We start from the raw sequence: 25955 nt of genomic DNA on the forward strand, positions 1-25955 counted from the left end.
CGTCTTCATGGACGACAATTCCCTGCCCCATCGTGCATATCTTGTGAATGACTTCCTTCAGGATAACGACATCGCTCGACTTGAGTGGCCAGCATGTTGTCCAGACATGAACCCAAACGAACATGCCCGAGATGGATTGAAAAGGGCTGTTTATGGACGACGTGACCCACCAAACGCTCTGAGGGATCTAAGCCGAATCGCCGTTGAGGAGTGGGACAATCTGGACCAAGAGTGCCTTGATGAACTTGTGGATAGTATGCCGGGACGAATACAGGCATGCATCAATGCAAGAGGACGTATTACTGGGACTTTTAGGCACCGCTGTGTACAGCAATCTGGACCACCACCTCAGGAGGTCTCGCTGAATGGTAATACAACATGCAATGTGTGGTTTTCATGAGCAATAAAAAGGTCGGATATGATGTTTATGTTGGTCTGTGTTCCAATTTTCTGTACAGGTTTCGGAACTTTCGGAACTGATGTGATACAAAACGCTTTTTGATGTGTGTAAATTCTTTTTCCTTGTATAAAATATCGAACTAACATTGTATGCAGAACTAGTTGTGTTTTCTTTTATTCCTCGACATTAAACCTAGAAAGTTATATTTGTGGCTTATCGACTTGCGATTAGAACACTACTACAAAATGTGAACCGTCCCATACCTTATACTTATTGGCAGATTAAAACCTTCCAAAACAGTGTGATTGAAACTAGCAACCTCACAGATCCAGCAGATAGAGAAGTCTCTCTCGTATCCCGTACACCAATGATCCCAACCGATGTACCCACTCATTTCAAGCGATTTCAGTAAAAATGAACGAGGCGCTACGTCAAAAAGAGGGGTAAGAGGACAGAGAGGGGTTAGAGGAAAGGGATATAGAGAGGGTGGGAGGAGGAGATGGATAGAGAGAAGGGGGAGGAGAGAGAGAGAGAGAGAGAGAGAGCGAGAGCGAGAGCGAGAGGGGGGGGGGAGGAGATTGAGAGACAGAGTGGGAAGGAGTTTAGGAGATATGTATTCAGTGCCCATACATATTTAGAAATTGCGAAACATTGATGCATTCGTTAGTGTCGTGTAAACATTATTTGCAGTAAACAACTGTCAATTCGTGAAGGACAGCTAACACCATGTGCACTGAATTGCCCATATAACTTAATATTATAAAAGCACTCCGTCTTCAGGCCACGAGTGGCCTACCGGGACTGTCCGACCGCCGTGTCATCCACACAGGAGGATGCTGATAGGAGGGACGTGGGGTCAGCATACCGCCCTCCCGGTAGTTATGATGGTATTCTGGACCGAAGCCGCTACTATTCGGTCGAGTCGCTCCTCAATTGGCATCACGAGGCTGAGTGCACCCCGAAAAACGGCAACAGCGCATGGCGGCCCGAATGGTCACCTACCCAAGTGCCGACTACGCCCGACAGCGCTTAACTTCGGTGATCTCACGGGAACCGGTGCATCCACTGCGGCAAGGCCGTTGCCAGCTTAATAGTATACGAAACTTTATTTGCTTCATAAGATACGCCGAAATTCTGACAAAGGGTTGTGTGACGCCATGGGAATGACGCCACGAGCCATCAGAACAGAAGTGGTATCCTGCGCTTGGGGCAGCAGCTGCAAGGAGTCAGGGTACGAAATCGACTACTGAAGCAAGAGGTTGCTTCGATGCTGCAGGTGTTCATGTTGTTCAAGATGGCGCTGTATTGCTTCTGCCTAGTGTAAACACGTGCACGGAGATGGTTCAAATGGCTCTGAGCACTATTGGACTTAACATCTATGGTCATCAGTACCCTAGAACTTAGAACTACTTAAACCTAACTAACCTAAGGACAGCACACAACACCCAGTCATCACGAGGCAGAGAAAATCCCTGACCCCGCCGGGAATCGAACCCGGGAACCCGGGCGCGGGAAGCGAGAACGCTGCCGCACGACCACGAGCTGCTGCACGGAGATATTTTAGTGCGTCTCTCCTCTGTTACTATTTTTGTATGAACAATAAAGAACAATCATTACTCATTGCTACTGTTCGTTACTTCATAAAGTTACAATCATGTGGATCCATCGTCCTGCAACTATGCACATCCAGTAACCACAGGATAAGTTCACTATGTGATAAAAGAATCCGTACACCCCCAACAACATACGTTTTTCATATTAGGTGCATTGCGCTGCCACCTACTGCCAGGTACTCCATATCAGCGACCTCAGTAGTCATAAGACATTGTGAAAGAGCAGAATGGGGTGCTCCGCAGAACTCATGGAGTTCGAATGTGGTCAGGTGATTGGGTGTCACTTGTGTCACATGTCTGTACGCGAGATTTCCACACTCCTAAACATCCCTACATCCCTACGTCCTCTGTTTCCGATGTGATAGCGAAGTGGAAACGTGAAGGGACACGTACAGCACAAAAGAGTACAGGCCGACCTCGTCTGATGACTGACATGGAAAGGCGACAGTTGAAGAGGGACGTTATTTGCAATAGGCAGACATCTATCCGCACCATGGCACAGGGATTTCAAACTGCATCAGGATCCAACGCAAATACTATGACAGTTACGCGGGAGGTGAGAAAAGATGGATTCCATGGTCGAGCGGCTGCTTGGATTTTATGGCAGCGACTGCTCACAAGCCACGAATCACGCCGGAAAATGCCAAACGAAGCATCGCTTGGTGCAAGGAGCGTAAACATTGGACGATTGAACAGTGGAAAAACGTTGAGTGGAGTGACGAATCACGGTACACAATGTGGCGATCCGATGGCAGGGTGTGGGTATGGCGAATGCCCGGTGAACCTCATGTGCCAGCGGCTGTAGTGCCAACAGTAAAATTGTGAGGCTGTGGTCTTATGGTGTGGTCGTGTTTTCCATGGAGGGGGCTTGCGTCACTTGTAGTTTTACGAGGCACTGTCACAGCACAGGCCTACCATGATGTTTTAAGCACCTTCTTGCCTCGGACTGTTGAAGAGTAATTCGGGAATGGCGATAGCATCTTTCAACCCGATCGAGCACCTGTTCATAATGCAATAACATCCCTGTAATGGACTTGCCAGCATGGAGTCCTGATTTGAATCCTATAGAACACCTTTGGGATGTTTTGGAATGCCGACTTCGCGCCAGGCCTCACCGACCGACATCGATACCTCTCCTCAGTGCAACACTCCGCGAAGAATGGGCTGCCATTTCCCAAGAAACCTTCCAGCACTTGATTGAATGTATGGCTGCGAGAGTGGAAGCTGTGATCAAAGCTAAGGGTGGGTCAACACCATATTGAATTTCAGCATTACCGATGGAGGGCGCTACCAACTTGTAGGTCATTTTCAGCCAAGTGTCCGGATATCCACAGGAGTCGTGAATTTGAGATTTTCCAATATTAGGGCGAGCTCATGGTAATGCTGCTTTAAATTTATACGGGTAGATCTCAAAGTCAAGTGGCAAATCTTACTGACTAGAGGAAGACTTATGAATTATTATTGTCTTTACAAAAAGGGCAGTACAGTTTGTGACCATCGGGTTAACCTGTGCGTCAACGTTCACTAATGCCGGTGGAAGAAGTGGTTTTTTTTATGTGAAGGGAAACACAAGAAATTTGACCAGCTCTTTAGAGATTGGAATATTTTGTGAGGATTGTCAGCCTGTTAGCTACAGAGTTGTACTGTTTGCACGTAAATCTGACACCGGCTGCTGAGGTTCCGATCTCGAGAGCGCAGCACGTGCAGCGTTTCTGTCCTCTGTGGGCAGTTTTTGTGGACACTGGTGGTAACAGAGCTCTCACGCTAATTCGGCCATCGGGGCGCACGCGCCTCGCGTGTCTGTGGAGATGTCTGGAGCACTTAGCCGCCTGCCGTCATGGGCGGAACCCGCGCTCCTAATGGCTTGACAGTGAGTGCCTCTTTGCGTGGCAGCCGCTCGAACAGTGCAGTGGAAAAAACTTTAAACACAGCCAAATTACGAGGCGCTGGGCGTCCAGGGCGTCTCGTCTAGAACAGAGACCACGACAGGCAGCTTTAATCGTGTTAGTCACGATTCTACGACAATTTTTATCTCTCTAACTACCATGTCTCACTTATTTTCCTCCTATTTTTTTACTCTTTTCCTTTATGAATGCGGCGGAGCCCTAGAGGGAATAAAGACGACTGTTTGTGTTGTAGTTCCGTGGCAGTGGTTCGACCCACATCGGAGGGCGAGTGTCTACTTGCCCAGTTCATTATCCATGAGGAAGGTCCGCCTCCGACAACATTGCTGACTACAGGGCAGAGGACCCGGGTTTGATTACCGGTAGACCCTACGATTTGCTCTGAAAACTCAGACTTCGGAGGAGAATAGGGAATCTGCTTAAACTAGGAGCAGTGCAGAGTAGGCTGAACGGCCGGGAGAGTGATATGACGATCACATGGCTCCCAACGGACGGCCAAATGATGCCGTTGCCAGATGGACGCGTCAGCGGTCGGTTTGCAGGGCGTGGCACACTGAGTCACCTCCCGGTTAATACCTTCACCACATATAATAACGAGAGAGAAGATGTTGGCGGTGTCAAAATACAGTCGACGTTGAAGCCACAGATTGTACTGATCTTGGATTCGTGGTTGTCTGGCTTGGTTCGTTCTTACATTGCTTGTGGAGGGTATTGACGCATAGTCGCGCGAAAATGGTCTCTAAATTGTCAGTCGAGCAGCGCAATAATTTCAATTTCCACCCGAAATGGAAACGTCTCGCATGAAAAGTTTTGAGCCATTAACGGAGGATTTCAGTACTACTGAATTATCACGTAGGTAAATATCTGAAAGACGTAAATTTTTTGTCTGAAGATCAGAAAGGAAGTGAAGATGGCGATCATCAAGGTCACCAAGCTAATATGTAAACATTTAGAAAATTTGTAAATTTTATGGGAAGATCGACGTCTGTTAATCTGAAAGGTCACAGACTTTTCCTGACGACTTCAATAAGAAAAAAGTAAACACAATGTTCACTGAAATAAGAGAACAATCGAAAAAACTTCCGATCTGACATAACTTTATCGCGTGCTATTTTTCTGTACCACACTACAATATGTTGAGAAGACATGGCATAATCAAATGGAATAATATGAATGAGCGGAAAGAAATTGGAGCAATACTGATGTTATTTGCGTGGGTACCTCTGGGCCAAATACTATTACAGAGAATTAAGTGAGGCTCTGTCTATCCCAGCTGATGGAACGCGACGACGGAAATAAGTTTTGTGCGAAACTGTTTTACCAGAAGGATGCTTGCGTCAGTTTGATCACGTTTCCTACTCGCCAAATTTTGCTTCACGGAACTTCTAACTCTTCACGAAAGTGCGCATATTAGCTGGAAAAGAAAGAAAGGAAGGGCGAGGTATGCCAAAAAAATAGGCCATGTGCTTTTCAAGGAAACCACGAGAAACATAAATCTGAAGAGCCGGGGAGAGATTCATGCCCCTTCTTCCAAACTGTTAGTGCAACATCTTAACTACAGCATCACCGTTCTGGGTGGCTGTGGGGGAGGTGACAGCGAAAACGAGTCTGTTACAAAGGATAACAGTGATGGGCCGCAACACTACTTTAATACACGAACGAAATATTGTATAATTAACACAAGCGTGGAGTGTGCTAAATGACATATGAGTTAACTGTTTGTTGTTACCCACAGTTCACGCACAGACTCGTTATTTCTCATGCTTTGAAAGCTGTTTCACTATCTGAGAACCATCCCGTCTTCGATATGATATGTACACTCCTGGAAATTGAAATAAGAACACCGTGAATTCATTGTCCCAGGAAGGCGAAACTTTATTGACACATTCCTGGGGTCAGATACATCACATGATCACACTGACAGAACCACAGGCACATAGACACAGGCAACAGAGCATGCACAATGTCGGCACTAGTACAGTGTATATCCACCTTTCGCAGCAATGCAGGCTGCTATTCTCCCATGGAGACGATCGTAGAGATGCTGGGTGTAGTCCTGTGGAACGGCTTGCCATGCCATTTCCACCTGGCGCCTCAGTTGGACCAGCGTTCGTGCTGGACGTGCAGACCGCGTGAGACGACGCTTCATCCAGTCCCAAATATGCTCAATGGGGGTCAGATCCGGAGATCTTGCTGGCCAGGGTAGTTGACTTACACCTTCTAGAGCACGTTGGATGGCACGGGATACATGCGGACGTGCATTGTCCTGTTGGAACAGCAAGTTCCCTTGCCGGTCTAGGAATGGTAGAACGATGGGTTCGATGACGGTTTGGATGTACCATGCACTATTCAGTGTCCCCTCGACGATCACCAGTGGTGTACGGCCAGTGTAGGAGATCGCTCCCCACACCATGATGCCGGCTGTTGGCCCTGTGTGCCTCGGTCGTATGCAGTCCTGATGGTGGCGCTCACCTGCACGGCGCCAAACACGCATACGACCATCATTGGCACCAAGGCAGAAGCGACTCTCATCGCTGAAGACGACACGTCTCCATTCGTCCCTCCATTCACGCCTGTCGCGACACCACTGGAGGCGGGCTGCACGATGTTGGGGCGTGAGCGCAAGACGGCCTAACGGTGTGCGGGACCGTAGCCCAGCTTCATGGAGACGGTTGCGAATGGTCCTCGCCGATACCCCAGGAGCAACAGTGTCCCTAATTTGCTGGGAAGTGGCGGTGCGGTCCCCTACGGCACTGCGTAGGATGCTACGGTCTTGGCGTGCATCCGTGCGTCGCTGCGGTCCTGTCCCAGGTCGACGGGCACGTGCACCTTCCGCCGACCACTGGCGACAACATCGATGTACTGTGGAGACCTCACGCCCCACGTGTTGAGCAATTCGGCGGTACGTCCACCCGGCCTCCCGCATGCCCACTATACGCCCTCGCTCAAAGTCCGTCAACTGCACATACGGTTCACGTGCACGCTGTCGCGGCATGCTACCAGTGTTAAAGACTGCGATGGAGCTCCGTATGCCACGGCAAACTGGCTGACACTGACGGCGGCGGTGCACAAATCCTGCGCAGCTAGCGCCATTCGACGGCCAACACCGCGGTTCCTGGTGTGTCCGCTGTGCCGTGCGTGTGATCATTGCTTGTACAGCCCTCTCGCAGTGTCCGGAGCAAGTATGGTGGGTCTGACACAGCGGTGTCAATGTGTTCTTTTTTCCATTTCCAGGAGTGTATTTGTTCGATAAAAAGATTAGCGCATGACAGTGCGGAAAACTGAGATGATGATAAATGGTCAACACTTCTGGAGAGTGTACGAAAATCATTTTGTTCGGGCACTAAACAATAGTATCACATGTCACTTCTGTAATTTTTTGTAGTGAGAAGAAGTTGAAGTTGTACTTAACAGTGGATTTGAAACTGCATTGTTAATTGGTGGAACTATAAAATATAGGCTTGATGTTTGTACGGTGTATCACGTATGTAGACTTGTTGAATGACATATTGCCTGAGTGAACGACTCTGTTCTCACCTATCATTACCTATTATGTTTTAGGTCGGCTGGTGGCCGTGTTTATTTGCTAAAACTGCTGGCGATTGGCAGTTGGATCCAGTATGGGAGTTTCATTGCAGAATAATGTCATGGCTGGAACAATTGCGCAGCACAAAATAATGGAGGGCCAGGACAATGGGTTCAGCAGACTAACGTAACGAGAAGTCAGACTTTGGAAAACAACATGGTTAGATTGTTCAAACAGCGGTCAGATTTATACATAAAGTAAATCACTGTTAAAAAACAAGTACTGCCCCATAATGGTTCATGGGAATAACAGAATTTTTAATCAGGAATGTGAAATAAAGTCTATCCTATCACAAGCAAGGTGGTAAGCACACATACTCTGACTCTAGTCTACTAATGACTTAAGAACACGCCGTAAGACTAATAACTAAGGCCGAAGTATCGTTGGGAATAGCAAAAAGGCGTACCAAGTATGAAAATTCTTGCTTAAAACTGACTTCCGAACGTAATTTCCTTACCTGGCTTGGATGCACGTTTCGGACGGGAGGTAGTAGCATATGGCGTTGCGGAAGCAACGCGCAGCGGTGAAGCAAACAACATGGAGTAGTGGTTCGTGAAATTAAAAGCCTGCAAAACATAGCTTAAAGCACAGAGGAATGTTTACCTTCTTCGTCTCGCCAATACTTGCTAACATGTCCGTATCAGAAAACAGACCAATAAGGGCGCCCTTTGCTAACGGCTGTTCTTCTGATGGTTCATTTTCTTTGTCTTATACTGAACATCTCGTCACCATCAAAATCTGATCCGGCGGAAAGTCGCAGTTTTATTAGCTCGCATTCAGAAAAAAAGGAGACTGCCTAACAGGAATGGTGGTTATCGCGAAAACATCGGGTTTTCTGTTACACCGGTTCTTTTAGCGTACAGTTTAACTGTTAAAACCGATCAAATAACCGATTTATGATATAACCGATTTCGATTTTTTATTGCTGTTACTTCCAGTAATAAAAGTAAACATCGAACAAAGATGACAGTGAAGGACAATAGTTCACGATCGATGTGCGGTTGAGGCCGCAGCAAAGACTGCGAAGATGAAGGTGACACACGCGGTGACTGTGAGAGCGAAATGTCACATGTTGATGTCATATCTTCACTATCACTTTTGGGTGGTATCAATTTTTCACCCTTGTGGAATCACAAAATTAAGGTTCAAAAATGTTCAAATGTGTGTGAAATCCTATGGGACTTAACTGCTAAGGTTATCAGTCCCTAAGCTTAGACACTATTTAACCTAAATTATCCTAAGGACAAACACACACACGCATGCCCAAGGTAGGACTCGAACCTCCGCCGGGACCAGCCGCACAGTCCATGACTGTAGCACCCAGACCGCTCGGCTAATCCCGCGCGGCAAATTACAGGTATATCAATCAAATTTAGCTTCTGTTTCAAGAAATGTTGTGGGTGTTTTCTCCTTATATGATGTTGCAAGTTTGTTGTTTCCCCTCCTCTTTATAAAGTTCTAAGGCGAACGGAGAATTGTACGTTATCGCTACCACTGTTCGTAAAATACTTCTAAAATAAGGATGCTACCATGCTGCACTACAACTTACGTCTAGGACGACAGAGAGAATCTACCTTATAGACAAGGTGGAGGCTGTCCTACCGCCTAACAGGTTATGCCGCACGGCAGCAGGAACATTTTTATTTCTGCAGTGCTGTACTTTTAACAGGAGGCGTTGATATTAAAATACTGCTGATCTCTTTTCCCGATTTCCATTGTAACCCAATGTTTCAAATCACTGGAAATTTTACTAATGAACATTACTCGTTTATAAAAAAAATTTTAATTAAATTCTAAAAAATTTAGCACTGATACTGTGGCAAACAGTCAGTTATTAGTTAAAAGTGAAAGAAAATCTGTTACAACAGAGACCAGAAATGTGACGAAAAACATCGGTTATTCAGAATTAAAATACCGGTATCGGTTTTAGCCGATCAGTTTTTCCCACCCTTCCTTCCTAAGTTTGCATGTTACCAACGCTCCAGAGACGATGGTGCCAGCACCTGTAGACACCTCCTTCAACCTGGGAAGAGACCGTTGGGGCTTCATCCAGTTGGCAGCTTGTGGGTCGGGTAGAGTAGACGTGTTCAAACAGTGCAAACAGTTGCTCCTCGTTGCTTCTTGTGAGTTTCAGTAATGCAATTGATGTCTAATGCTACCAAGCTGAAACCTCGGTTACGGTGACTCCTGTATGTGGGAAAGTTGCTGAAAGCTGTTCGTGCTCAATAAAACTTAATGAAACTTGTTAAATCTGGCCATAAATATTCAATGAATCTAAACTAATTACTGTATCAGAAATCAAATTACATTAATCGTTACTGATTAAAGATACAATAATCTACCTCAAGTTCTGAATATTTGAGGCTTAGGTTGCTACAGCACGAGAGTCCTTGTACTGACCTTTGGCTTTAAACTCGAATTTGACAAAACCTGCGAATTTCTTCTCGGCCACAGATTGGCGGCAATCGTCGTGGGCAATAACCAATGTCAAGCATACCATCGACCACTGCGGATTGTAACAACATGTATTCTTCCAGTGTAGCAGATATTTATTTCAGTGTTGGAGGTCAACAAATGGTGAGCAGCCATACCGTCTGAACAATTATTTTTTCATTAGGGAACAGAAGCCACTACAGTACACATTCACTTCTGCTCACCGTACGTCACCGGACAAAAAAATCAATTTGATTGAAGAAATATCATTAGACACTCGAACAATGGAATGATGTCTCCCGAACTATCTGTGATACACGTCAGTACAAGTAAGTGACGGAATACGAATACGTGGAAAACCACAAGACGCCGTATGTCCCGCGCTTACTAAAAGAAGATCGTTCGGGCTGGTTGTGAAGATATTTGCGTGTGAGGACTGTTTAGACAGGATGAAAAGGTCCACCTGGTATGTTCGCCATTATCTCTTACCGGCGAACAATACAGAAAACTACCTACCGATTTCGTGTAGTCGTTAGTTTGCTTAAAGTACCTTGCAGACGATCTGCACCCTCAGGAAGGTCCAGTACTACCGGATTGTGTCAGAATGGCCTGAGTAACACTTCACGCATTTAAGGGTGCTTGTCAGGTTCCCACAAATCACGTGGCCCCTTTGTTATCTGGGACGCCACCGAGTGCCCCCTTTGATCCATGTGCGGTCATCTCAGTGAGTTGTGGGCGGGGGGCTGAAGGGTCGCGGAGGAAGGTGGCTGCCCAAAGCTTTCAGTGTCTCGTGGAGTCCACGCCACGATTTACAGTCCTGTGACGATGTTTCTTCTGTGGCGTTATATAACTTGGCATTTCCATAATATACATAATTTCGTCTCATTAGGCAAAGAAGTCTAATAATTCAGTTGAACGTAACCCCTGTTTCCGAACATACGCGCTTTTCTTTAATATGTGGGTAACAGAATAAAAAGTATAATTTCAAAAGCAGTACTGCAAGTTCTATTATCGCCAACACGAGAACGAAAAATTCTTGGAAGAATAGCGAGGATGACTGCAGTATTACTTTCTGCAGTTTAAGCTACGGCATCATCAATTAACCTAAGTATCCGTCAAAGAGCGGCAAAGAGATTGGATATGCAGTCCCAGAAACGGTAAATAAAGTTCTTCACTGACGTAACAGTATATTCAGACTCTTCAGTAAACATCACTCTCTAGATCCGTAAAACATATATCCAAAGAAAAAAATCGTGTCGAACAAAACGCCAAAGTACTGACCGTGTAACTCCTTACTGAATTACGGTCACAGGTTCGAATCCTGCCTCGGGAATGGATGTGTGTGATGTCCTTAGGTTAGTTAGGTTTAAGTAGTTCTAAGTTCTAGGGGACTGATGGCCTCAGATGTTAAGTCCCATTCTGCTCAGTGCCATTTGAACCATTTAGTAAACAGTGCCAAGTGACGCTTTATCTTGTGTAAAGAACGACGCCGCACTGTACAGGAGCTAATTTTAAACGAGTGATTTGAAGTGATGAATCACGCTTTAGCTCGTGGCAGTCCGATGGAGGGGCTCTGGATTTGGCGAATGTCGTCAAGTGTAGTGCTAACAGCGCTGCACACATGATGTGGTGTTACGGCATGGCAATGTTTTTCGTGGTAAGGGTGTGGTCCTCTTATTGTCCCTAAGGAATCACTAAACGCGGAAGAATGGGAATACATTTTACAGCGTTGCGTGTCTACATCTACATGGATACTCTGCAAATCACATTTAAGTGCCTGGCAGAGGGTTCATCGAACCACCTTCACAATATTATTCCAATCTCGTATAGCGCCCGAAAGAATGAACACCTATATATTTCCATATGAGCTCTGATTTCCCTTATTTTATCGTGGTGATCGTTTCTCCCTATGTAGGTCGGTGTCAACAAAATATTTTCGCATTCAGAGGAGAAGGTTGGTGATTGGAATTTGTGAGTAGATTCCGTCGCAACGAAAAACGCCTTTCTTTATATGATTTCCAGCCCAAATCCTGTATGATTTCTGTGACACTCTCTCCCATAATCCGCGATAATACAAAACGTGCTGCCTTTCTTTTAACTTCCTCTGTGTACTCCGTCAGTCCTATCTGGTAAGGATTCCACACAGCGCAGCAGTATTCTAAAAGAGGATGGACAAGCGTACTGTAGGCACTCTCCTTAGTAGGTCTGTTACATTTTGTAAGTGTCCTGCCAATAAAACGCATCCTTTGTTTAGCATTCCCCACAACATCTTCTGTGTGTTGCTTCGAATTTAAGTTGTTCGTAATTGTAATATCTAGGTATTTAGTTGAATTTACGGCTTTTAGATTAGAATGAGTTAACGTGTTGCCACAGTTTAACGAGTTCCTTTTAGCACTCATGTGGATGACCCCACACTTTTCGTTATTCAGGGTCAACTGCCACTTTTTGCACCGTTCAGGTATCTTTTCTAAATCGTTTTGCAGTTTTTTTTGATCTTTTGATGACTTTATTAGTCAATAAGCGACAGCGTCATCTGCAAAAAACCCGAAGACGGCTGCTCAGATTGTCTCCCAAACCGTTTATATAGAAAAGGAACAGCAAAGGGCCTATAGCACTACCTTGGGGACTGCCTGAAATCACTTCTGTTTCACTCGATGACTTTCCGTCAATTACTACGAACTGTGACCTCTCTGACAAGAAATCGCAAATCCAGTCACATAACTGAGACGATATTCCCTAAGCACTCAGTTTCACTTCGATCTGTTTGTGTGGTGAGGTGTCAAAAGCCATCCGGAATTCTAGGCTGGTACAATAGAACAGTTCGGAGACGTTCATTGTTTTAGCAAGACAATGCTCCTTGTCATAAAGCAGCATAAGCGAGGTAATATTTTGTAGACAATAACATATCTTCAATGGACTGGTCTGCACAGAATCCCGAACTGAATCCAGTGGACCACATTTTTGTCAATTTAGAACGGCGACTTCGCTCCATACTCGAGCGTCCAACGTCACTTCCTTCAATGGTTTCACTTACGGCGTAAAGTCAGTGCCGACACGCCAGTCGGGAACGATCGCACGCTGACCTCCCTCCCTCCCTCCCTCCAGGACGACAACGCGACAGCAGCGGCCCCTGGGTGAAGAGGGCATAAGCGCCGCGCCCGACTGGTGGCAGCCCACTTCGATAGCAACTATAACGTTAGCCACTTCGTTGGCGAAGCATCCTTGCCTCTATCATTTGCGTAGCACAGACTTGTGTTTGTCTGTTCTGAGGAAGACTAATTATTTTGCGTGTCGCCCTTTGCTTGCACACGTCTGTCAGAGTTAATTATTTGTATGTGAAGATGGTATCTGTTCTTTCGGACATCTCCGAAAGAAATATATATATATATATATATATATATATATATATATATATATATATATATATATATATATATCTATTGCATGTGTATATACAGGGTGAGTCACCTAACATTACCGCTGGATATATTTCGTAAACCACATCAAATACTGACGAATCGATTCCACAGACTGAACGTGAGGAGAGGGGCTAGTGTAACTGATTAATACAAACCATAAAAAAATGCACGGAAATATTTTTTTTAACACAAACCTACGTTTTTTAAAATGGAACCCCGTTAGTTTTGTTAGCACTTCTGAACATATAAATAAATACGTAATGAGTGCCGTTTGTTGCATTGTAAAATGTTAATTACATCCGGAGATATTGTAACCTAAAGTTGACGCTTGAGTACCACTCCTCCGCTGTTCGATCGTGTGTATCGGAGAGCACCGAATTACGTAGGAATCCAAAGGGAACGGTGATGGACCTTAGGTACAGAAGAGACTGGAACAGCACATTACGTCCACATGCTAACACCTTTTTATTGGTCTTTTTCACTGACGCGCGTGTACATTACCATGAGGGGTGAGGTACACGTAAACACGTGGTTTTCGTTTTCAATTACGGAGTGGAATAGAGTGTGTCCCGACATGTCAGGCCAATAGATGTTCAATGTGTGGTCATCATTTGCTGCACACAATTGCAACCTCTGGCGTATGAATGTCGTACACGCCGCAGTACATCTGGTGTAATGTCGCCGCAGGCTGCCACGAAACGTTGTTTCATATCCTCTGGGGTTTTAGGCACATCACGGTACACATTCTCCTTTAACGTACCCCACAGAAAGAAGTCCAGAGGTGTAAGATCAGGAGAACGGGCTGGCCAATTTATGCGTCCTCCACGTCCTATGGAACGTTCGTCGAACATCCTGTCAAGGGTCAGCCTAGTGTTAATTGCGGAATGTGCAGGTGCACCATCATGCTGATACCACATACGCCGACGCGTTTCCAGTGGGACATTTTCGAGCACCGTTGGCAGATCATTCTGTAGAAACGCGATGTATGTTGCAGCTGTTTGGGCCCCTGCAATGAAGTGAGGACTAATAAGGTGGTCGCCAATGATTCCGCACCATACATATACAGTCCACGGTCGCTGTCGCTCTACCTGTCTGAGCCAGCGAGGATTGTCCACGGACCAGTAATGCATGTTCCGTAGATTCACTGCCCCGCTGTTTGTGAAACCCGGGTCATCGGTAAACAGGTAGAACTGCAACGCATTCTCTGTTAATGCACTCGATGATTAAAGTCATCACCATGTAATTGCTGATGTAGCGACACATGAAACGGGTGAAAGCGGTGACGATGCAGTATGAGCATGACACTACTTTGACTCAGTCCACCGGCTCTCGCAATGTCCCGTGTACTCATGTGTGGGTTCATGGCAACAGCAGCTAACACACCAACTGCACCCGCTTGTCCTGTGACGGGCCTGTTACGGACCCGTTTGCGTGCTACGACCATACCTGTTGCATACAGTTGGCGGTAGATGTTTTGCATTGTGCGGCACGTTGGATGCTCTCTGTCCGGGTACCGTTCAGCATACACCCTGCAGGCTTCAGCTGCATTTCGTCGACACTCGCCATAGATGATTATCATCTCCGCCTTTTCAGAGTTCGAATACACCATGGTCACACTTCCTACAACACTACACTATCTTTCTCTGCCTCGTGATGACTGGGTGTTGTATGCTGTCCTTAGGTTAGTTAGGTTTAAGTAGTTCTAAGTTCTAGGGGACTGATGACCATAGATGTTAAGTCCCATAGTGCTCAGAGCCATTTGAACCACACTACCACAGACGTCTGGTAACACGGTGTACTACAGTTGGTCTGCGTGCGGAGACGAATGCAGAATAACAATAGCAGCAAGCGCTACATGCGGACACTGCGACAGCTACACCAAACCACAACAGTGCACTACAGCCACACTCGTAAACACGGTCGTCATCGTAAACATGTCCCTGCAGATGCTGCTCGCCGACCGTGGCCCGTGTTTGTTACAACACGCAACTGAACGTCGGAGGTTTCAAGCGTCAACTTCAGGTTACAATATCTCCGGATGTAATTAACATTTTACAATGCAACAAACGGCACTCATTACGTATTTGTTTATACGTTCAGATGTGCTAAGAAAACTAACGTGGTTCCATTTAAAAAAACGTTGGTTTGTGTCAAAAATGGTTCAAATGGCTCTGAGCACTATGGGACTCAACATCTTAGGTCATAAGTCCCCTAGAACTTAGAACTGCTTAAACCTAACTAACCTAAGGACATCACACACACCCATGCCCGAAGCAGGATTCGAACCTGCGACCGTAGCAGTCCCGCGGTTCCGGACTGCAGCGCCAGAACCGCTAGACCACCGCGGCCGGCTGTGTCAAAAAACATACTTCCGTGCATTTTTGTATGGTTTGTATTAAACAGTTACACTAGCCCCTATCCTCACTTTCGGTCTGTGGGATCGGTCCGTCAGTATTTGATGTGGTTTACGAAATACATCCAGCGGTAACGTTAGGTAACTCACCATATATATACACTCCTGGAAATGGAAAAAAGAACACATTGACAGCGGTGTGTCAGACCCACCATACTTGCTCCGGACACTGCGAGAGGGCTGTGCAAGCAATGATCACACGCACGGCACAGCGGACACACCAGGAACCGCGGTGTTGGCCGTCGAATGGCGCTAGCTGCGCAGCATTTGTGCACCGCCGCCATCAGTGTCAGCCAGTTTGCCGTGGCATACGGAGCTCCATCGCAGTCTTTAACACTGGTAGCATGCCGCGACATCGTGGACGTGAACCGTATGTGCAGTTGACGGACTTTGAGCGAGGGCGTATAGTGGGCATGCGGGAGGCCGGGTGGACGTACCGCCGAATTGCTCAACACGTGGGGCGTGAGGTCTCCACAGTACATCGATGTTGTCGCCAGTGGTCGGCGGAAGGTGCCCGTCGACCTGGGACCGGACCGCAGCGACGCACGGATGCACGCCAAGACCGTAGGGGACCGCACCGCCACTTCCCAGCAAATTAGGGACACTGTTGCTCCTGGGGTATCGGCGAGGACCATTCGCAACCGTCTCCATGAAGCTGGGCTACGGTCCCGCACACCGTTAGGCCCTCTTCCGCTCACGCCCCAACATCGTGCAGCCCGCCTCCAGTGGTGTCGCGACAGGCGTGAATGGAGGGACGAATGGAGACGTGTCGTCTTCAGCGATGAGAGTTGCTTCTGCCTTGGTGCCAATGATGGTCGTATGCGTGTTTGGCGCCGTGCAGGTGAGCGCCACAATCAGGACTGCATACGACCGAGGCACACAGGGCCAACACCCGGCATCTTGGTGTGGGGAGCGATCTCCTACACTGGCCGTACACCACCGGTGATCGTCGAGGGGACACTGAATAGTGCACGGTACATCCAAACCGTCATCGAACCCATCGTTCTACCATTCCTAGACCGGCAAGGGAACTTGCTGTTCCAACAGGACAACGCACGTCCGCATGTATCCCGTGCCACCCAACGTGCTCTAGAACGTGTAAGTCAACTACCCTGACCAGCAAGATCTCCGGATCTGTCCCCCCATTGAGCATGTTTGGGACTAGATGAAGCGTCGTCTCACGCGGTTTGCACGTCCAGCACGAACGCTGGTCCAACTGAGGCGCCAGGTGGAAATGGCATGGCAAGCCGTTCCACAGGACTACATCCAGCATCTCTACGATCGTCTCCATGGGAGAATAGCAGCCTGCATTGCTGCGAAAGGTGGATATACACTGTACTAGTGCCGACATTGTGCATGCTCTGTTGCCTGTGTCTATGTGCCTGTGGTTCTGTCAGTGTGATCATGTGATGTATCTGACCCCAGGAATGTGTCAATAAAGTTTCCCCTTCCTGGGACTATGAATTCACGGTGTTCTTATTTCAATTTCCAGGAGTATATATATATAGCATGTGTGCCAATTTGCAGTTTTCAAATTTATAATGACTTTTTGATCATCCGGTATATATATATATATATATATATATATATATATATATATATATATATATATATATGTGTGTGTGTGTGAGTATAAATTTGAAAACTGCAAATTGACACACATGCTTGGAATGACATGGGGTTTTATTAGAACCAAAAAAATACATAAGTTTAAAAAATGTCCGACAGATGCCGCTTCATCTGATCGGAATAGCAATAATCAGCATAACAAAGTAAGACAAAGCAAAGATGATGTTCTTCCACCATGACTCCTCAACAATAGCTGTAGTCGAGGAATAATGTTGTGAACAGCACTGTAAAGCATGTCCGGAGTTACGACGAGGTATTGGCGTCGGATGTTGTTTTTCAGCATCCCTATAGACGTTAGTCTATCAAGATACACTTGCGACTTCAGGTAACCCCAAAGCCAATAATCGCACGGACTGAGGTATGGGATCCTGCTTGGAGGCCAAGCATGACGAAAGTGGCGGCTGAGCACACTATGATCACCAAACGACGCGCGCAAGAGATCTTTCACAAGTCTAGCAATACTTTGGTTTTTTTGTTCTAATAAAACCCCTTGTCATTCCAAGCATGTGTGTCAATTTTTACCTCTCTATCTACATTATTCCGTGGTTTATTAAGTTTTCAAATTTATGCTGACTTTTGATCACCCGGTGTATATAATAGTTAAGGCTCACCAGCCATTTGACCATCTTCTTCTGTGTGGATGCACAAACAGTGCCCGAACTCTTACGGGAATCGGCGGTAAAGCCGCGAGTAATGAGTCTGATGGGCAGTACGGGACAATAAGTTGCGAATGTGCGTCTCACGGGAGGCGTGCCGGAGATAAGTCCCTGCAGTCACACTATCGTCTTTGTCCTCGGTGGCTCAGATGGATAGAGCGTCTGCCATGTCAGCGGGAGGTCGCAGGTTCGAGTCCCGGTCGGGGCACACATTTTCAACTGTCCCCGTTGGCTTATATCAATGACTGCAGGCAGCTAAATGTATTTATTTCATTGTAATTAAGTATTTACATTGTCTTGGTAATAAAACTCAAAAAAATGGTTCAAATGGCTCTGAGCACTAGGGGACTTAACTTCTGAGGTTACTATGGCGAGGTTAGATTGGCATTTCTTGGTCGCGGTTACGAGTAGCAATCGGGTCTTGTGCGTGAGTGTTCAAATGGCTCGGAGCACTATGGGACTTAACATCTGAGGTCATCAGTCCGCTAGAACTTAGAACTACTTAAACGTAACTAACCTAAGGACATCGCACACACCCATGCCCGAGGCAGGATTCGAACCTGCGACCGTAACGGTCGCGCGGCTCCAGACTGTAGCGCCTAGAACCGCAAGACCACCACGGCCGGCAATAAAACTCATTAATACGAGTTATTTGATTGTTTGCCTAGCGAACCGAGTATGCAGGATTCCTAGACACAACAGTTTCGGCTGTTGAGGAAGCATGGGTTGCCATCCCTCCACAGACATTCAAACAATTCATTGAAAGCATTCCCGGAAGAGTTCATACCTTCTAAAAGGTGAAGGGTGGACGCGCCAAATATTAATGTCTGTTAATAAGTGTCCGAATGTTTTTTTATTCGATAGTGTATCGTGCAATGACACGTCGTACATTCTGTGGTTTCTAGACAGCTATCTGGCTGTTTCTTCGCAGGACCTTAATGCGTATTTGATTCGCTGTTCAGAAGTAAGGACAGACGACGTTCAGAGCGGTGTGCGCCTAATGTTTTAATAGACAGGTGCGGCGACGCGTCGTGTAATTTGGCGGCATTTGAGAGGCCGCGCCCTGGGGCCCTGATGATGGTTCCCCGCCCCTCGGCCCCAACGGCACCAGCGCGTCTCCCGCCAGCTGATTTATCAGCGCCTTTCCCTTTGTTGCGCACGAGAAATATAACCTCCTGTCCCCGGTGGCAGACGTCGCTTTTTCTCCTCTGCTGGCAGCTGGGGTGTAGATTGATTGATCGATGCAACGAAGGGGCATCGTTTCTCAAAGCGAACAGGTATTCGGCGTATACTCGACTCGGACAGCGGAAACTTTTCTAGAAAAATAGTGACTGATTCATTACAGTCTGACGTCTCCTGATCCGCTAAGCGCGAAACAGGAACAGGAACTTGAAACGTTGATAGCTATTCAGTATTTTCACAGATATTGTACATCGATAGGCTTACGTCGTCTCCTGCGTAAGACACAGTAAGCAACAGACTTCTCACATTTACTCTTCCTGACAGATTTCATTGACACGATGCTCAGAGTAATGCACGAGTAATAAGTTTTGTTTTTCCCTTCTTCCGCCCCGCTGAAAACTTCCTGTAGCTGCTTTCCTTACGATAGCGACGCGATGAGGTTGCACATGGTCATTTGTGGTTACTTCTGTGGTATAGATCACGTAGCCTATTTTTGTGTGTGTTTGCAAAAACGGTTCAAATAGCTCTGAGCACTATGGGACTTAATTGCTGAGGTCATCAGTCCCCTAGAACTTAGAACTACTTAAACCTAACTAACATCAGGACATCACACACAGGCATGCCCGAGGCAGGATTCGAACCTGCGACGGAAGCGGTCGCGCGGTTCCAGACTGTAGCGCATACAACCGCTCGGCCACCCCGGCCGGCAGTGTGTTTGCAAGATTGACGCACATATCTAATACTTATGCTGTGTTGTAGATGTATATGGTGGGTGAGTCATAAGTAACAGGCATGTATCAGAAATCTTGAAAGTATTGCCACAAGCGTGATGCTATTTTCGTGCAAATGTCCAGAAATACGTTACTAGATTACTGTTCTGTCAAATTAATTTAATTTTTCTTTGATTGTTTATGGTCTGCATATTTGGGACCGGCTGGGTTGAATCTGATACCAACGTCGACTTTGACCTGTGACGTAATGGTTCAAATGGCTCTGAGCACTATGGGACTGAGGTCACCAGTCCCCTTGACTTAGAACTACTTAAACCTAACTAATCTAAGGACATCATACACAGCCATGTCCGAGGCAGGGTTCGAACTTGCGACCGTAGCAGTCGCGCGGTCCCGGACTGAAGCGCCTAGAACCGCTCGGCCACCACGGCCTGCGTGTGACGTAATGAGATGGTGTGTGACATCATATGTTCGCCAACAGACACCGAACAGAACGCTGACAATATTTATTTTGCGTCTATATTATTATTATTATTATTATTATTATTATTATTATTATTATTATTTGGGAAACAAATTGTAGCAACAAATTGGTCTCTTGTGTAGCCTGATATTTAGATTAATTTGAGACAGACAGTCGTGTTGAGAAATGGCGAAACTAAAGCATGTGATGACATATTGTAATGACATGTATGTTACACAAATTGGATTCTGTTAAGAGGTTTGTGCCCGCCATTTGATGATGATACGGGAAAAGGGCGACGGGTTTTATCGGTAGATTCACTATTCCCCTCGATTTGCTGCGCGTCATTATTTAAGCAGCTTTCCTATCTGTGCAGCGTTTGCGTTTCGGTACGCACTATTTACTTTTCATGTTTCTGCAGTTTACCGCATTACGAAGGGACCATTGTTTGATTTTAAGTTCCTGTTAAAGATGAGATGATTAGAGGCGCGGACAATGTGCCAGGATTTGGAAAGAATGCTGACGACATTCGGCCGTGTATTTTTCAGGAGAACCATCACACCATTTATCTTAAGCGACTTACGGACGAAACGCCTAAATGTGGATGGCCGGACGAGGATTTCAACCATCGTCCTGAACGCGAGTCTAGTGTCTCAACTACTGAGCCACCTCGTCCACACTTCAGACACTATACCCCAGAGAATTTAATTTTTGGTCTTGTTTCCGAAAGGGAACTGCCACTCATTACAAGAAAGTCATACAATACATTCAAGAAAAACATTACAAAAAGTCCAGACTATTACAACTGAGTACCTTAACTGAACTGTAAAGCTGAAGTCTGAGAAACGCTTGTGCAGAGGGAGAGCCCTGCGGCAACGTTTATGAAAATTATAACATTCAGAATAACAGTTAGGACAAGCTCACTTACCAAAAAGCAACAGACGAAGCTGAAGCTTGAAAAGGCGCCTACGCAAGGTAGCCAAATTACAACAGGACCGGAAAATAGTTAAAAGGCCGGCACGAAGTAAATTGAAGTAGCTGTCGAGCAACAAAAATGACCTTTACAAAACACGTTGGGAATGACCAACGTAAACTTCAATATATAATCACTGGCCTACTTACATTATTGCGTCGTGAAATCCAGAAAACACTTGTAGGCGAGTTTCATTTTGGTAGCACAGTATATTTATCATTTCTGCTTGTATCGATCATGCTGCTACTAAAGTAATGGCTGGGAGGAATAAGTGGATATAAGAGGGTCGCCACATGACCTACTGCACGTCATGACCACGACTCTGTCCACATTGTCTTAACGGCCCTTACGGCTTCGTCCACAGCTTTAGTTGGACATTGGAGCACTGCATCTCTGCGTCGAAACAAATGCTTCATACTGCAATGAACACACTAGGTCACAGCTGGCGTACTCTGCGGACGAACGCAGCTTTTTCTACTTCAAACTATTTCACAGTTATGACTGCTCAGGTGTTACACGCTGCTGTCATGGCCGCAGCGACGAGACGAGTATGGTAGCTTTTTAAAATTTTGCCTAGTATACGGACTCAAGCCTAAGCTTTTAAGTTGGAGGTATTAAAATCTTGCATAGCGGCTGGATTATCCCAGTGATCGTCCAGTAACATATGCCTGTAGGAATATATTAGACTGTCGATGTTAGGGTGTTTCCATAATTTACTTGTTGAAGTGTTACAGTTTTAAAACCTTTAACACACTGGTCTCGTCAATGATTTTAGTGTGAGCGCTAGAGGTATGACTGTCATGCGACAATATTATGATATGACCTTAATCATCATCGACATCATCATCATCATCATCATCATCATCATCATCCTCAGCGGCAGCAGCACTGTGTTAGCGTGTATTGCTGAGAGACAAGACGGACAAACGCCAAGTGTGATTATTGGATCATCGTTACCTTTTCATATTCCGCAATTCTGTTCTACTACTTCTTTGGCTTGTGCTTTTGCGTAACACGTTGCGCATCGAACACATGTGGGATATGGGTGGCCGTCTACTTATTTGTCACAGCTCCAACAATCGCTGTCGACCCTTTTGCGAAGCTAGAGACAAACTGCGTGGAGGGAGATTACTCCGGAATAAATCCAGCTTCTCTTGGATTGCATCTGGGACCATGACGGCAGCACGTGATGGGATCATGCAACACCGAATTCTCGAAATCGGATATCACATTCATTTCTGTAATCGTGCCCAGGCATTTTTTAACCTGTATCAGATTTATAGCATAAAGTTCATGTTAGTCGTATGTATCCTTACTGACGTTGCAGTTTTCAAACTCGTTAGTGTATACAACACATTGCTTTGGAGATCGTTGCATCGGTCGTTCGAGAAACAAAAAATGCCCTGCGCGCTCACCACGCTTCACGCCTCTGTACTTTAGTCTGTGAGGCAAGCTTGAACATAAATGCAGGTGTCAACCAAGCCTGCAGGTTGCGCTGTTGTATTTGACCACGAATGGCAGTTGGTCGGTGTCCTCCATACATTGCAAATGTTAGACGTGATCGGAACAGTATTCTGTGTAGTTGTGACTGCATTATGTCGGAAATAAGTGAATACGAAAGTAGGTAAATTACTGATGCTCCTATAATTGGGGCTTCCGTGGCCAAGGTAGCCGAAGTGTCTCGCGTTTCAAGAGGCACCGTGTTGAAGATTTGTATTGCATAAAGAAAAGCGGAAAAACATCATCAGGAAAGTCACAGCGCGGATGATAATGTGTCAAGTAGTCGTGACAGATGGTCACTGAAAAGGATTATGGATTATGTCAAAAAGTAAGAGGACGTCAGCTGCAAAAGGCACTGTAGGACTGAATGTTGTGCTCACGAACCCTGTCAGTGTCGAAACAACACGAAGGGAGCTCTATAAGCAGGGATTTGCAGGATGGAGCTAGAATTCCAGCCGGGAATTGCAGGAGGGAGTTGGAATTCAAATATCATTCATCAGTGACGCAAACGCACGTAACAAGAAAGCAGCTAGGCGAAGCCATGAAATCTGGATTGTGGAGCAATGAAGAAATGTCATTTGGTGGGGTGAGTCTTGTGACAGACTGTCTCCAAAATCTGGACGAGTTTACGTCCCAAGAGTGAAATATGGCGAGGGTTCGGAGATGATTCGGGCAACCATATCGTGGTGTTCCATGGGCTCCGTTGGTACTCTTTCCCAAGTCGCATTACTGCCAAGGTCTGTGTGACCGTTTTTGGCTAATCAGGTACATCCCCGTGCTATGAGGGATATTCAGAAAGTAAGGCCCAATCAGGCGAGAAATGGAAACGACAGCAAAAATCCGATGAAGTTTTGCTCAGGTATGTTGGTCAGTGCCTCTTGTATGCCCGTCGATCGCGTCACATTGCTCTTTCCAGTTCTCAGTGCACAGCGAACATGTAAAGATGCCTAGAAAATAGTGCCTCCCACCAGGTATGTGTGCCTGCAGTGGGATTTCGCCTGATGATGCAGCCCACGTAATGTATCTGTCACACATTTTCTTCTTCATGACAATTCTCTCGGCAGTACGCTGCATGGTAAACAAGATGCTAGTGCAGGGTTTTCGATGTGAAGTGTCTGATCGGGTTTCTCTGCCTCGTGATGACTGGGTGTTGTGTGATGTCCTTAGGTTAGTTAGGTTTAAGTAGTTCTAAGTTCTAGGGGACTGATGACCATAGATGTTGAGCGGGGTGGCGCAGTGGTTAGACACTGGACTCGCATTCGGGAGGACGACGGTTCAATCCCGCGTCCGGCCATCCTGATTTAGGTTTTCCGTGATTTCCCTACATCGCTCCAGGCAAATGCCGGGATGGTTCCTTTGAAAGGGCACGGCCGACTTCCTTCCCCGTCCTTCCCTAATCCGATGAGACCGATGACCTCGCTGTCTGGTCTCCTTCCCCAAACCAACCAACCAACCAACCAACCATAGATGTTAAGTCCCATAGTGCTCAGAGCCATTTTTTTTTGTCTGATCGGGCACCAAGCAGCTCGCTGTGATTTTCGTCTCCGTTCACATGTGCCGCAGTGAGCCGCTGGCTTTAAAGACAACTCTTCGGCACGGATAACGAGCTGCAGGCCAGCGTGGAGAACTGGCGCAAAGCACAGGCGGCTGCCTTTTATGACGAGAGTATTGGTAAAGTTGGTACGACGCTACGACAGCTGCCGAAGGCGGAGAGACGACTATGTAGAGAAGTAGCTGGAAGTTGTAGCGGTGTAACAAACTGTCGCAAATGAAACATTTTTGATCTTCACAGTGGTTTCTACCTCGCGACCCTTTTTCCGAATATCTGTCCCACAATGTTTGTTCCCCAACGGTAATTCTGTGTTCCAAGACGGCAGGGCTCCTGTTGACACGGCTGTCATCGTCCAGGCCCGGTTTTGTGAGCACATGGATGAAGTGTCGCGTCTCCCCTGGCCAACACAGTCACCAGATCTCAATATTATGGAGCCCTTGTGGTCTACCTTGGAGAGAAGGGTGCATCAACGTTACCTGAACTTGTCAATATTTTGCAGGAAGTGTGGTATAAGATTCCCTCGAAAACCGTATAGGATCTGTATGGATCCATTCGGAGAAGAACTGCGTCGTCTTATAGTAATGTGTTGTGTCTTTGGTCTTCCCATGTTTTTGAATAACCCCTGTAATCATAAACGCATGAACCGTTCCTGGGTTACGTCTTTGCTCACGTTTGGCACCGCATGACAGACGTTCGCGGGACTGATTCTCTTGACAGCGGGACAGTACTTTTTGGAACTCACTATAGGCTCTTCACACCCTGAGATCAAATTATTTTACACAGAGTACACGAAGGAACTTGCCCCCCTTCTTGCTGTGGTGTACCGTAGGTCTCCAGAAGAGCGTAGCGTTCCAGAAGATTGGAAAAGGGCACAGATCATCCTAGTTTTCAAGAAGAAACGTCGAAGAGATGTGCAGAACTATACACCTATATCTCTAACGTCGATCAGTTGTAGAATTTTGGAACACGTATTATGTTCGGGTATAATGACTTTTCTGGAGACTACTACCCTGTAGGAATCAGCATGGGTTTCGAAAAAGACGATCATGTGAATCCCAACTCGCGCTATTCGTCCACGAGACTCAGAGAGCCATAGACACGGGTTGCCAGGTAGATGCCGTGTTTCTTGACTTCCGCAAGGCGTTTGATACAGTTCCCCTCAGTCGTTTACTGAACAAAGTAAGAGCACATGGACTATCAGACCAATTGCGTGATTAGATTGAAGAGTTCATAGATAACAGAACGCAGCATATCTTTCTCAATGGAGAGAAGTCTTCCGAAGTAAGAGTGATTTCAGGTGTGCCGCAGGGGAGTGTCGTAGGGCCGTTGCTATTCACAATATATATAAATGACTTTGTGGATAACATCGGAAGTTCACGGAGGCTTTTTGCGGATGATGCTGTAGTATATCGAGAGGTTGTAACAATGGAAAATTGTACTGAAATGTAGGAAGATCTGCGACGAATTGACGCATGGTGCAGGGAATGGCAATTGAATCTCA

The 25955-nt window shown here is 46.3% G+C and overlaps 1 pseudogene; it reads right to left on the bottom strand.

The window, feature by feature from the left end:
• Positions 1-1366: 1366 nt before the first annotated feature.
• On the bottom strand, positions 1367-1484 carry LOC124556696 (annotated as a pseudogene).
• Between the last annotated feature and the right edge of the window lie 24471 nt (positions 1485-25955).

This window comes from Schistocerca americana, chromosome 1 (genome assembly GCF_021461395.2).
Source record: "Schistocerca americana isolate TAMUIC-IGC-003095 chromosome 1, iqSchAmer2.1, whole genome shotgun sequence".
Classification (NCBI taxonomy): Eukaryota; Metazoa; Arthropoda; class Insecta; order Orthoptera; family Acrididae; genus Schistocerca; species Schistocerca americana.